This window comes from Myotis lucifugus, unplaced genomic scaffold (assembly GCF_000147115.1).
Source record: "Myotis lucifugus unplaced genomic scaffold, Myoluc2.0 scaffold_328, whole genome shotgun sequence".
In the NCBI taxonomy this organism is placed as follows: domain Eukaryota; kingdom Metazoa; phylum Chordata; class Mammalia; order Chiroptera; family Vespertilionidae; genus Myotis; species Myotis lucifugus.
In genome coordinates this window covers 263,100-277,111 of record NW_005871376.1, presented here as the reverse complement: position 1 = coordinate 277,111, position 14,012 = coordinate 263,100, and the positions used below count along the sequence as shown (strand labels likewise).

The window sequence follows — 14,012 nt, the reverse complement described above, 5'->3', positions numbered from 1 at the left end:
TTTCCTTGTAAAGTCGACACACCACAGGGCATGTGAAGGGAGGCAATGCTGAAATTCTAGTGGAAATAAAATCTCTTAACCAGTCTTCCAGCTTCCACTGGGCACCTGTCCCTATACTGTCAGAGTTCGTTCTCTCTCTCTCTCTCTCTCTCTCTCTCTCTCTCTCTCTCTCCCCTGCCTCCTGCACGCCCCACTGGGGATCGAGCCCACAACCCAGACATGTGCCCTGACCGGGAATTGAACAGTGACCTGGTTCATAGGTCGATGCTCAACCTCTGAGCCACACTGGTTGGGCCTTTCTCTCTTTTAAGTATAACAGATACCCATGTAAAGTACCCAAATCTTAAGTGTAATGCTCAAGGAAAGAGTCATCCTTTTAAAGATAAATCTGATCACAGCACTTTTTTTGCTTTAAACCCGCCAATGACTTCCCAGTGTACGTGGAATAAAATCTAACCCCCTATTTCTGGCCTATAAATCACTGTGTCAACGAGTCCTTGCTGACTCCACTGACCTTTATTATTAAGCCCTCTTCTCACTGGGATCCAGCCATCCTGCCCTGCCCTCTTTCTCTCCCTTTAACACATCAAGTGCATTCTGAACTCAGGGCCTTTGCACTTGCTGTTCCTTCTAACTTAAATGCTCTTCCCTTAGATCTTCATATCATGTCTCAATTCAAATGTCACCTCCTCAAAGTGGAGGGCCACCTGGTCAAAGACAGGGGGCGGGGGAAGCCCATCACAGTCATTCAGAACTCCAACACCCTGTTTTATTGTCTTCTTAGCCTATTATCACCACCTATAGTAGTCTTTTTTTGTTTGTTTACATATTTAATATCCTCCTACTAGCCTCCACAGTGGTGGAGACTTGGCCTATTTTCCCTCCTGCAGAGCCTGGAGGAGTGAGTGCCTAGTAGGGAGGCTGCCCAAATGAATGAGTGTGTTAATTCCCTGCCCACCTGTCAGTGTAGAATTTTTGTGTGCTTTGGTCTCTACCCCCAGTTGAACTACAGGCATCCTCAGAGGGAAGGACACCCCTTCTCCTGCAGCTTCAATAGAACTGAAGTTGGAGTACAAAACATAAGGTAGAAAAATTAAAGAAAACCTTAAGGGGATCCAGGAGGAAGGTGGTGGGAGAGGCAGGCACAGGCAGGCAGCCTCCCTTCCCCACAACCCTGAGCACCAGTGTGTGGAAAACAGGCAAGATAATCCTCCCCAACGAACACATTAACTCTCCCTGCGGCAGGGGCAGAAAAGCAAAGGCAACCCCGCAAGTACAGGCTGTTTCTAGAATTTCTCAGCTGCTCATGGAAAGTCTGAGTCTTGGTCCCGCTGAACACAGCCTCTCTCAACGTGCCAACTACACACATCCTGAACCGCCGGGGGAGGGGCTCGTGAGCCGCTGCCGGGAGGAAGTGGTGTGGGAAGTGCCAAGGTCACAGGCACAATCTGGGCAAGAGCGGTGCACACACCATCGTTCACCCAGGGCCAAGGCCTCTGTCGAGGGAGGTACCCCGCACAGTGTCTGCTGGGTGTCAGGGGGCGGAACAGAATCTCTGTTCCTGCGCTGTCAGGTGACCACCAAGGGCACTTGGCGAGTGGCTGGAGCCTGGGGGATGGGTGATTGGTACTTGCTGCACCTTTCTGGGAAAGCTGATGAGAATGGCCGTGGCTTGCTGCCCCTGGAAACTACCCAGGGACCTGATCTCCTGGGAACCTGCTGGGCCTCTCATATGGAAAGTCTCCAACATGAGGGAAATGGTCAGCACTGAAATACATATACGCCCATCAGTGTCACCCGGTCCTGGGATGGCAAAGCACGGGACCCACCATCCGTGAGAAGGGGAAAGGACAGGGACAGGACGGGATGCCAGGGCTGACCACCTCTGGCTCACGTGCTGGGAGGAAAAGCAGGGCCAGGCTCCTGAAGGCCAACATAGCTCCACCGTGTGCAGAAAGGGAGAGTCCACGGGGGCCTGGCCCGGAGCCCTCTGGTTTCCAGGAAAGAGTGCCGACAGTACAGCCTGCTCCCTGCGATTCACAGGACTCTCTTGACTCACAGGACACACACATATACCACCCTCTTTTTCTCACACAAGCCAACTTTTCAGGCTTCCAGTAAAAGACACAAGGAAAAAACTGTGGTTTGGGCCTGTCCTCCCCCCCTTCCTTGGGGAGGACAGCCCAGCAATCCAGGGGGTACTGGGTGGGGAGTGGTGGTGGTGGAGGCCTTCATTGAGCTGGCTGCCTCCCCGCCCCTGCCCCAACCCCTACCAATCAGCAGGGCACAGGGAAAGCCCTAAGAGGTAAAGGGGATCTTACCAGAAGAAAAGGAATCAGTGAGATCAGGAGCAAGTTAGCTGGGGACAGTCTCTGGCCTCAAGACAGCAGTCAACAGATATTTACTAAGAACTTACTATACAATTCGCTAAACTATCCTTCAGGAGATTCAATAATTTAATAATCCTACTATCTGTGTGTAAGTGTGGTGGGCAGTTAGACAGACATGAGCAGAGCAAGGACGATGGGCCAGATAAAGGGTGACTTTTCCTCCCCTGGCACGCAGCTGGTCATTTGGTTTGGACCCCCTGATGTTTCCTCCCTAGAGATAACATCTAGGCCTCAGTTGTATTTCAGCCCCAAGCCCAGAAAAGCAACAAAACCAGACCAGTGGACTGCATGGATGACCTGCATTATATGATGATTCCCTGCCCTGGCACCAACCAACCAGTCAGTAGAGACCTAGACGCAGAAAGGACACACCTGGAAAGCTGCTGAATATTCAATTAATATCTCCCCCTGGGACCTCCGCTAAAATCTCCACCCTTAAAACCCTTAGGACAGAGGACTCACTGGGTCCCTCCCAGAAGCACCACTCCCCCACCCCACTCCCATCTCTGCCTTTCCATCCCCTTCTCCTTCCCTTAAGGGCACTACCATTACTTCCCTCACTCCCAAGCTCCGAGAGCCTTCCTTGACCTCTATAACTTGTTTCCTAAGCCCAATTCTTGTAGGAATCACTTTTTCTACCTCTGTGATTTTGTAAATAAATATTCTCTTATAGTTTGGGTCTTGGCTCTGAATCTTTCCTAGCCAGAACCCAAGGTCCAGTGTGACCCTACTGGCCTAACACCTGGTGCAGTTCCCGCCACCTACACCTTAAGGACTCCTGTTGTATAAGATTTTCACCCATGCTGAGGATTAAAATAGTATTCCATGTTTGCCAAATTGGTTAAAAATCATTCTTATAATCTCTTCATTTTCATTTCTTTGATTACCAGTGTGGCTCATCACATTTTCAGGTTTACTAACATTTATATTTCTTCTTCACAAATTGCCTGTTTACCATCGTTTGCCCATTTTTGCTGTCATACATTCATCTTTTTTCTTATCGGTGTATGTAAGAGTTCACTGCATGGACTAATAACATATTCACCTTTTGTCACATATTACAAATAACTTCCTAATCATCTGCCTTTTAATTTTGTTAATTGATATTGTGGCCTGAAGGCTGTCACATGCTAACCTGACAAGCACAGGGAAGGCCTATGTGGCAGCTTTGCAAACTCAGAGACCTAAAATAACCACAAACTTTTTAATTAAAAAAGCAGTCATATTCTAGGCTAGAATCTTCCCTGACAAAAGTCAATGTTTACCTTAACTGAGCCTGTCTATTGTCTTTTGATTCTAGAATCACATACCTTTGAAAAGTCAGGGTAACTTTCCTTTTTCCGGACCCCTCAGGGCTCCACCAATGCACCAGAGTGGAGACTACAAATCCTCACTGTTATTTTTATTGTGTTAATTGTTGACTATTAATTATCCTGTACCCACCTATGGAAAAGATGCATATGTCTATCATTTTTCTTTTTATTCAATCCCAGAGGTCCCCACTTTTCTCTCTCTCACCTCCCTAATCTATCACCAATGAATTTCATATAACCCACTTACGTCTCCTCTTTTGATTGTAATATATAAAATAAGGTGCAAAACTGCCATTCTCTGGAGCATTTTCTCAATCTGTTGAGATGTTGCTTCCCAGCAATTGTCAACAGTTTGGCTCAAATAAACTCACAAAAATTCTTCACAGGTTTGAATGTTTCTTATGTTGACAGTATTATTGATAAAAATTTTTAAAAGGTTAAAGTTAATATATCACACTTTTTGTTTAAAGTTTCTGCTTTTAGTAGCATGCCTGGAAAATCCTTTCCCACCCTGAAATTATAGAAATACACACCTATATTTTCTTGCCTTTAAAAAATTTAAATTTCTAATTTGTCTAGAATTTAATTTTGGCACAGAGAAAGAGAATCTAAGTTTTTAATAACAGTTAGCCGATTATCTCAATACTGTTTAATGAATATCCATTTTCCTTGTAAACCTCAACCGTGGAGTCGATAGAAAGTTAGAAACTGAGGTAAAGTCAAATATATCGTTTGCACAGAGAGGCCACAGGTGGCTGGTCTAGCTAATGACATGTAAGAGCACAGTGTGGGTCCATCTCTTTCACTTCCTTCTTCCTGCTCAGGGGCACAGCTGGCAAGTAACAACCATGAGGTCCAAGTCCACTGTGCCAAGGATGGCAGAGCAGACAGATAACTGGAGAGAGCCTGGGTTCCCACAGGCATCACTGGGCAGGAACGCGGCCTCCCACGATGCTTTACTATCTGCCAATCAGCACTGGCTGGACGATGGTGTTATTTGCATCTAAACACCCACTTGTAATACAACCATAATCTTTTTTTCCCTTAATTTTATAAGAACTGCTAGGATTTACGGTTACTTGCCAGGCATTGTGCTAAGCAATTTGTTTTCATTATCTCATTTAATCTCAACAAGACACATTTTACAGTACTTCTCCAATGATAAGTATCATTGACAGCTCTTCTGAGTAGAGAAAGACACTGGCTTACCTGCACCTCTATAAGACAACTCCCTATTTCAGAAACATTAAAACAACAAACAGCATCTTAAAATTCAGCAAGCATTTTACAGATGAGGACACTGAGGCTAAGTAGATTTGCTCAAAACCACACAATTTGTAAGAAATAATACCATTACCGGTTGCTGAATTCCTACACATACTGAGGTCTGTTTTTGGATGTTCCTATTCTGTTCCATTTATCTAACCCTGTGACAATGTCACTATTTTTTTCTTCATCATTATTTTTTTTCTGGTAAAGCAAGTCCAACTTCACTACTTTCTTTTTAAAATTGTTTTTGGCTATCCTTGTACATTTATTCTTGCAGGAAAAAAAAACTTTTTAAATTATCTAACCTGGCTGCCCAATGTTCTGAATCAGAGCTTCCTGGGTGAGATCCAGTATCTACAGATCCAGTTCTGATAGATGAACCTTGCTCGTTTGGGCACTGGTCCGACATTTCAGGACTGCTGGACTAGACAGGACCACCTACGACATCCTGTGATTTATCTGAACTCTTTGAACTCCCCCTCTCCCACTTGTGGTACCAGACCTCAGCCGGCCCAGCCTGCAAGGGAACTGACGATGAGAGCTCCTCCCACAGAGGCAAGTTGTTGGGATTGTGGGTCCTAAGAACACAGGGCCTCTGAGGCAGCTTTATAACTTATACCCACTTGCTTCTCAGATCTGTGTCAACCTGAGGGGACCAGGCAGCCTGAGGCTGGGCCCTCGGCTCAACAGCAGCCTGGCCTGCTTTCTGTCTTAGGTTTAAAAAGAAATCTTTCCTGTGCAGCTCTGTGAACCAGAGTTTACAAAGGACATTCCTCCCATCCTGAAGGCAGTGGGTTGAATAACATCCCCAAACCCATGTCCACCCAAAAGTGCAGAAGGTGAGCTTTCGGGAAAGAGGGTCTTTGCAGATATAATTAAGACGCCCATGACTGGTATCTTCACATGAGGAAGGAGGAGATCTGGACACAGACACAGAGAGAAGGCACGTGAAGACGGCAGAGATGTGCGAGTGATGTTGTCACCAGCCAAGGAACAAAAACTCCTGGGGCCACTAGAAGCTGGAAGGAGTCTCCCTAGAGCTGTGGGGGGAATGTGGCCTGGCTGGCACCTTGATTTCACAAACCAAGTTTGTGACAATTTGTTAGGGCACCCCTAGGAAACTAACACCTTGAACCAGAATTAAGACCTTTTATCTCAGGCTCCCTTGCTATGGGTGGCAGAATTCCAAGATGACCCCCAATGACCCTCACCCTTGTGTGTGGGCAGCACCTGTAAATATGATATCACTCCTGTTATTGTGTTACATTATGTAGGCAAAAGGGATTCTGCTGGGATTAGCTGACCAACTTAGCGGACCTGAAGATAGGGAAAACTATCCTGTAATGGCCAGAACTGATCAGGTGGACCCTTAAAAGGGACAGGCCCTTGCTGGCAAAGGGGGCTTGAAGCATGAGGATTCAACCTGGGAGAGAGAGTAACTTCCGGTATGGAAGTCCAGCAGACACCAAGTTAACCACGTGACCCGGGAAAACACCACCAGTAACATGACACTGACACCCTGACCCGATGCTCTGAAAAGGATGCAACATCGTGACTGTGACATTCCTGCCAACAATGTACAACCTCGTTCTAAGAAAGAAAGAGAGGAACTGTTACAGACTGGAGGAGACTGACGGGAAATAATGACTAAACGCAGTGCGGGATTCCAGATCAGATCCTGGAACAGGAAAAGGATATTCGTGAAAATATTGGTGAGATTTAAATAAGGCCTGTGGCTTAGCTAATGTGCCAATGTCGATTTCCTGTTCTTGGTAACTATCCTATGGGGTGAGGGATACAAAGGCACTCTGCTATATATTTTTTTACAACTTTCCTGTAATTCTAAAATTAGTCCCAAAATAAAAAGGTTGAAATAAAAGGAAACAGTTAAGTAAATTAACAGAGGTTGCCTCAGGATGACAGACCTTTTCTCACATGCATCTTTATGCTCATCTTTACAACAAGTATGCGTTACTTTTTTAAAAAATGTTTTATTGATTTTTTTATAGAGAGGAAGGCAGAGGGATAGAGAGTTAGAAACATTGATGGGAGAGAAACATCGATCAGCTGCCTCCTGCACATCTCCTACTGGGGATGTGCCTGCAACCAAGGTACATGTCCTTGACCGGAATCGAACCTGGGACCCTTCAGTCCACAGGCTGATGCTCTATCCACTGAGCCAAACCAGCTAGGGCAGTATGCATTACTTTTGATAACCAGAGGCAGAGGTTGGAATAAGCGGACTGGTACAAACGATGTCCGTTTGGGGCCAAGGAACTGTTCTAGCTAAGAGTAGGATGGAGCCCAAGACAGAGGGCTGCAAAAACAGACAACAGTCTTTAATAGGGAAACCGAGACTATTGTTACCTTAGACCCCAGAGCCCTTTAAAGTTGCTGGACCCAAACTAAATTTCTAGCCACATCACTTGTCCCTCCATCAGCCGCTCTGGCCTACATTGGCCACCCCTGCTCCAGGAACAGTCATTCGTTATGCACACAACTCTCCTTGCCAGGACTCCTCTCCTCCCTCTCTCCCTCAACTTGCCTTCCTTCCACTTCCAGGAAGCCTTCCCAGACCACAGCGGCCCCAATTGGCTCACCTGTCCGCTCCCCCCCCGCCCCCGCCCCTCCTCAAGTGTCTCTTGTCTGCCTCACTCAGTGGAGCTTAAGGAATGCCACAGATAGCATGTAACTCCCCATGTGTACTCAGCTCACCTCCACACATATCTGACCAGCATCTTTAGAAGAGCAACAACGTTTTGCCTGTCTGCATGGAGTGGAAGCGCTCTTATGGCTGAACACCATGGGCTTGGACAATCCCTTCCAGTCCTCCTGCACATCCCTGCAGCACACAGGCCCCTTGGTCACAAGCTGAGGATGTACTGACCAGGAGTCTGTTGTGCCTATTCCCAAAATTCTTTATGCCGCTTCTATTTGTTTTTATGACTATAATTAAGTTAAATAGTAACAAATATAAATGCAGAGAGACACAGTTTTGATTTCTACAAAAGTAAAGGAAGTGTTCCAGAACAGCAATTCTGAAATTGTGGCCTTGGAGGACAGCTGGGTCACTGAGACCATTTCAGGAGGTCTGTAAGAGGTAAAAACTATTTTTCTTATAATATTAAGATGTTAAAAGCCCTTTCATTCTCATTTTTCAGAAGCTACAGAAAGTGTGATGAATGTGCGCCAGGCAGTTTTGAGTTTTTCTAGAAATTTCTAAGGTAGAAGTTTAGAGTCCAGATATATATGTTTTCAGCCCTGGCTGGGTGGCTCCGTTGATTGGAGTCGTCCCGATGCACCAGGGTTGCGGGTTCGAGCTCCAGTCGAGCACATACAAGTAGCAACCAATAAATGCATGAACAGGTGGAACAACAAATCGATGTCGATGTTTCTCTTTCTCTCAATTAAAAAAAAATCAATAAATATATACATTTTCAGAGATTATCTCATTTTGTTCAACTGAGTATTTACCATCAAACTTACATCATACCTATTATAATTTATCTAATTATCTAACAAATAATTATTTTGAAATCCTAAAGATATGTAAAAGTATAAAAACTTTATTTTGAAAGTTATTTTTCATAAAAATATGCTTTTCACATTAATATGTAATGACCTATTTTTTGTTATTTTAAATGAATAACTATTTTTAAACTTGTTTTAATTTTTAGCATGATAAGTATCAATAGGTATAGCCAAATAAGAAAAAGACAGTATTAAGGAATCCTAGGATCAAAAAGTTTAAGAACTGTGTTACAAATGAAAAAAAAAATTAAATTAGGTGTGTGCATTAAAAAAGTAGAATTCTGTATGTGGACTGGTTTGCAAATGTCTTTTTTTAAAAAAATGAAAACTAATTAACAGACATGTAAATACTTTCCCCAGCAATTCCACTTCTGAGAATTTCTTCTATAGTCACATTTACACAATGTAGGAAATGTCATCTGTACAATTTTTCACTGCAGCAGTGTACATATGACAAAATACAGAAAACAACCCAAGTTGGGAAGAGAGGGAGAACATACCTTGGTTAAAAATTTACTGTACTCCCATATATAGGAATAATATGCAGTCACAAAAAAAGGATGGTAAAAGTATTCTATGTGCTGATACGAAAAGATCTAATACAGTTGGTAGGTGAAAAAACAAGATGCTAAACAACGTGTCTAAAATGCAAACTTACGCCGAAACCGGTTTGGCTCAGTGGATAGAGCGTCGGCCTGCGGACTCAAAGGTCCCAGGTTCGATTCCGGTCAAGGGCATGTACCTGGGTTGCGGGCACATCCCCAGTAGGAGATGTGCAGGAGGTGGCTGATCGATGTTTCTCTCTCATCGATGTTTCTAACTCTCTATCTCTCTCCCTTCCTCTCTGTAAAAAATCAATAAAATATATTAAAAAAAAAATAAAAATAAAAAATAAAATAAAATGCAAACTTACAACATTTGTAAGATGTTTCACTGAATACTGAACACGTGACTTTTTAAAATTTGTGTTGCTTTTTTTTTTTATTCCTCATCCAAGGATGTGTTTATTGATTTTTAGACAGAAATGGAGTGAGAGACAGAGAAATATTGTGAGAGAGAAACTTTGATCAGCTGCCTCCCTTATGCCCTGTTGGGAATCAAACCAACTGACCCACCCAGCCAGGGCACATGTGTGATTTTTTAAACTGTCTTTTTATTTTTAGCCTTTTGATTTTTTTGTTGTTGTTAATCCTCACCTGAGGATATGTTTTTCCCAATGATTTTTAGAGAGAGTGGAAGGGAGGGGGAGAGACAGAGAGAGAAACATCTATGTCTCACATAGGATGCCTTCCGCACGTGCCTGGACCAGGCCAGGGGATGGAGCCCTTGACCAGAATACAACCCCGTCAGTCCCAGGGCTGATGCTCTAAACACTGACCAAAACTGGCCAGGGCTAGCCTTTTGATTTTTGAGCTCTGTGAATATATGACCTGGTGAAAAACATTTAATGAAAAAAAAAAAAAAAGAGAGAGAGAGAGAAATCCCAGGTAATACATGTGGTGTGATTTTTATATACAAACAATCTGCAAGTTTTATTAGGGGATGTAGAGATCCAAAGAAAAGGCCTCAGCCCAAATCAAAGCTTTGGCAAATAAAAATAAATGCACATACTTTTAAGGTAAAATAAAATGTTTAAAACCTGGATTTTTTTTTTTAATTCCCAACTTTTGGCTGCTCTTCTCTCTTTTTTTTTTAATGTATATTTTTAAATTGGTTTTGAGAGAGGAAGGGAGAGGGAGAAAGAGAAACATAGAGGGAGAAAGAGAAACATCCATGTAAGAACAGAAAATTGATCTGTTGCTTCCTGCATGCCCCCCCTCCCCCATGGGAATCAAGCCAGCAGCTTGGCATGTGCCCTAACTGGGAATCAAATCAGCAATCTTTCCACCCAACCAACTGAGCCACACTGGCCAGGGCTGATGTTCTTCATTAACTACTAATCCTGAGTGCACTGACCAAGAGCCTTTAAGAACCCACCATAATAAATTCAAGACAGTCATCTCATTCCACCAAACCCCCGACTCTCCTGGGCCCGATGATGGGAAAAGGTTAGGAGGCCTGAGCAGGCAGTCAGATCTCCAGTTCCCAAAGCAAGGAATTTGGTTTCCCATGGCTGGTCATGCCAGGCTCTCTCAAGCCGATTCTGTAGCTGCCCTTCCTCCCCTTCCTCCCACCTTTGTGGGAGTCCCAGAGGGCCCACTGGGGGCCCTGTCTCTGCATCTCAGCTGGGCCCAACAGAGGATCCCCTCTGGGAGTCTCCATAGCGACAGTAAGAGTGGGAATGGAGCAGCTGGGGCTTGGAGACCTTGTGGTGAGGCTGCCCTGCTTGTCCCCTGGGACACCACGAGGCCCCTGGCTGGCAGCAGACTCTGGACTCCTTATCTGCTGGCATTCTGCCAGCCCACCAGCCTCGAGGTCAGAGAAGTCCTCTCTAGATATCTAATGAGTCCTGGCTGGGGCCCCGCAGCATGACCCTTCCTCACCCACTTCCCACCCTCCATGTCCCCAGGGAGTCTAAAAAGAAAAAGAAGACTTCTCCAGGAGAAACTTCTCTCCACACAAGCAAAGTCCCTCCCCCCTCCCCCCCAAAAATGAGCAGAGCAACTGGCTCCTTGCTTTTCACATTTTCAAGAAAAACACTAGTATTATCAGCAATTTCATCATCACATTTAGGAACAAAAATTGAGCTTTTCTTTGGTCTTCACCATCAAGCCTCTTGGCTGCTTGCTAGCAATGTGACCTGGGACACCCATTAGCCTCTCTAGATCCAGTTTCTTCAGTTGTAAAACAAAGTGGCTACACTTGAAGCTTCCCGAAGTCCCTCCAGTTCAACATCCTATAGTCTGTGGTTCTGCAAAATATCCGAGCATGATTTTTTTTCAGGCATCAAATGCGAACAGACTGAATTATTTTGGCAGAATGGGGAGAAGGTCCCAATTCCCAGACATATACAATCTATTCACAGCACTACTCTAGATTCCAAGATGTTGTAAATACTTACCATGGATTGAGGTTGCTCCTGGAATAGAGTAGAGTGTGAGCAGGTAAGGGAAGATGGAGGTGGGAAGGATGTGAAAATAGAACCAGTCCAGTGACTGATATACACTGCGCGCACGCATGCGTGCACAGTCAGGCCTTCCTGCCTTTTTTTTTTATCAGCCCCAAAGAGGAGTTTCCATTACCTGAAGAAATCAGAGCAGCTCCAAAAACTTAACGGTGGGAAAAGAAGCCCTTTTCCCATTGCCCAGTGAATCCGAGGACAATCCCTGGCCACAGAAAAGAGGACTACGCAGAGAGTCAGAAAACTGCACCCATGTTCCTAAGGAGGAGATGAACCAACCTTAAATCTGGGCTCACCCCACTCCTACAACTCAACCCACCTATCAGCTTAAAAATAATCCAGTCCATCCCACAGAAATAACAATGATGATGATGATAAGGAGGATAATATCTCTACTATGTTCCAGACACAATCACAACATGCTGCACGGTGATAAGAACAGGCCCAGAGATGACGTATTTCTCCCCGCTGGACAGTGAGGGGGCCAGGATTTGAACAGATTCATCTGGCTCAGAAGACAGCATTCTTCTCTACCTGACACCACCTTTTAGCAAACTGCTCAAGTTCTCTGTGAACTTAATGGAACCCAACACTGGGACCTCTTCTTGCCCTGCTACCTCATTCTTCATGCATGTATGGGTGTTCTTTCTGCCCAACAAGAGTGTGAGGAACTGGGCCTCAACTCTCTTTGCATCCTGTGGTGGCCAGTGCAGAGCCCACCACAGACTAGGCCCTGTGACTCATTTACAGACTGAGGGACGAATGACCACTCAAAATCATGGGGCTTCTTCTTGCCCAAATGATAAGGCCAATCATTCTGCGCTTGGTGCCCTCTAGTCAACCTGCAAACCAATGACAGGAAGAACAGCACCAGTCTATGGCCTCCACACAATTTATTAAAACTCACCTCTCAGTCTCCAAAGGAAACAGAATATGTGGCTTTTAATCCCAGCTGCTAAAAGTTACGATTCTGGACATTCTTTCTCTTGCTTCACCAAGCTCCTCTGTTTTTATGGTTCTTGTTTTAAGACAGGGGTCCTCAAACTACGGCCCACAGGCCACATGCAAATACAAATATTGTATTTGTTCCTGTTTTTTTACTTCAAAGTAAGATATGTGCAGTGTGCATAGGAATTTGTTCATAGTTTTATTTTTTAAACTATAGTCCGGCCCTCCAACGGTCTGAGGGACAGTGAACTGGCCCCCTGTTTAAAAAGTTTGAGGACCCCTGTTTTAAGAGGTAAGGATTAACGGATAGGAAACCACAGATCTAGTCTGACCTCGGCACTGACCTTTTCCCATGGACACAGGGCAAGTCAGGAGCAGAGCTGGGACAGAGGCCAGTTCAGCAAGGCCGGTCCCCACTGCACACTATCATTGCCACGTCCCTACCCAAGTAGCCTGGGTTTCCTAAGGAAGAGTGACTACTAGTGAAGAAAACCCGAGCCCAGGTGGCTCCGGGAGGAAGGGTCAGATCAGAGCCACTCCCGCTTCCACCTTCCTCAGGCCCCTCACAAATCATGCTCACCGTCCTCTTGAACACCCAGGCCCTGGCAGACAGTAAGTCCTCAAAACTGTAGCCACAATCCAGAGCTGAGGATATTTTCTCGGCTTAACTGGACCTCGGGATCACAAGGTGAACATGCTTGGATGGTTATTTCGTCCTATTGCCCTAAACCACCAAGAGAGGGCAGCCTACACCAGACCACCTAAGTTGGTCGGCACCGACCAAATATAGCTAAAAAGCCATGCCCTGTGGGCAAGCCAGGTCGGAGTTGGCTTAGTCCCTCCTTTGCCATTCTCCATCTCCGGCTACTGGCCAGCCCGAAGGTTTGGGTTATTTATCTTCAGCTGGGACATGGTCTGGCAGAGGTGAGGTGGGGTCCACCGTTGCTGGAAAGCCAAGCACGGACACCAGTGACCCTTCCGGGCCGCCCCAATAGCTGCCCACCAGATTTGGCCATCTCGTCCCCACTTTTTCTGTCCCCGCGTCCGTGAGCTCCAGGAAGCCTGCAGCGCGGCTCTCCACATTCTGGGCACCTTCTCTGACCCCCACATCCTGCGCTCGCCAGCCCATCGGACCGCACCTGCCATCTCCCTTTCCTCTCCCAGTAACCTCACGGGGCACCTCGGCCAGGTGTCGCCTCCATCCAGCGCCCGGGCCCGTGTGCGGACCCTCCCGAGGGACTCCCCTGTCCAGCCCGAAGCTTCGGGGGCTGCGGCCGGGCTTCAGGTGCTCGGCGCAGCCGGGCCCCCACCCCCACCCGGAGACAGAGCCGGGAGGCGCGCTGCTCCTCGGGGTGCTGCCGCATCCCGCCCGGCCCGGCCCGGCCCGCCCGCGCGCCCTCCGCCCCTCACCTGAAGCTGCGGCGGACGCCACCGGCGCGTGCAAATTCCCCACGCCAGGCTCCTCGGCGGCCCGCAGCGGCAGCGGAAGCGGCGGCGGCG

General features: G+C 46.2%; 1 protein-coding gene across 1 annotated transcript in view; it reads right to left on the bottom strand.

Annotated features, from left to right (window-relative positions):
* The window catches only part of SLC39A14 (solute carrier family 39 member 14), a 47,766-nt gene extending 33,760 nt beyond the window's left edge, over positions 1–14,006 (bottom strand). The window contains 1 exon segment of the mRNA XM_023764295.1: positions 13,923–14,006. The gene's annotated coding sequence lies outside the window, so the exon portion shown is untranslated.
* Between the last annotated feature and the right edge of the window lie 6 nt (positions 14,007–14,012).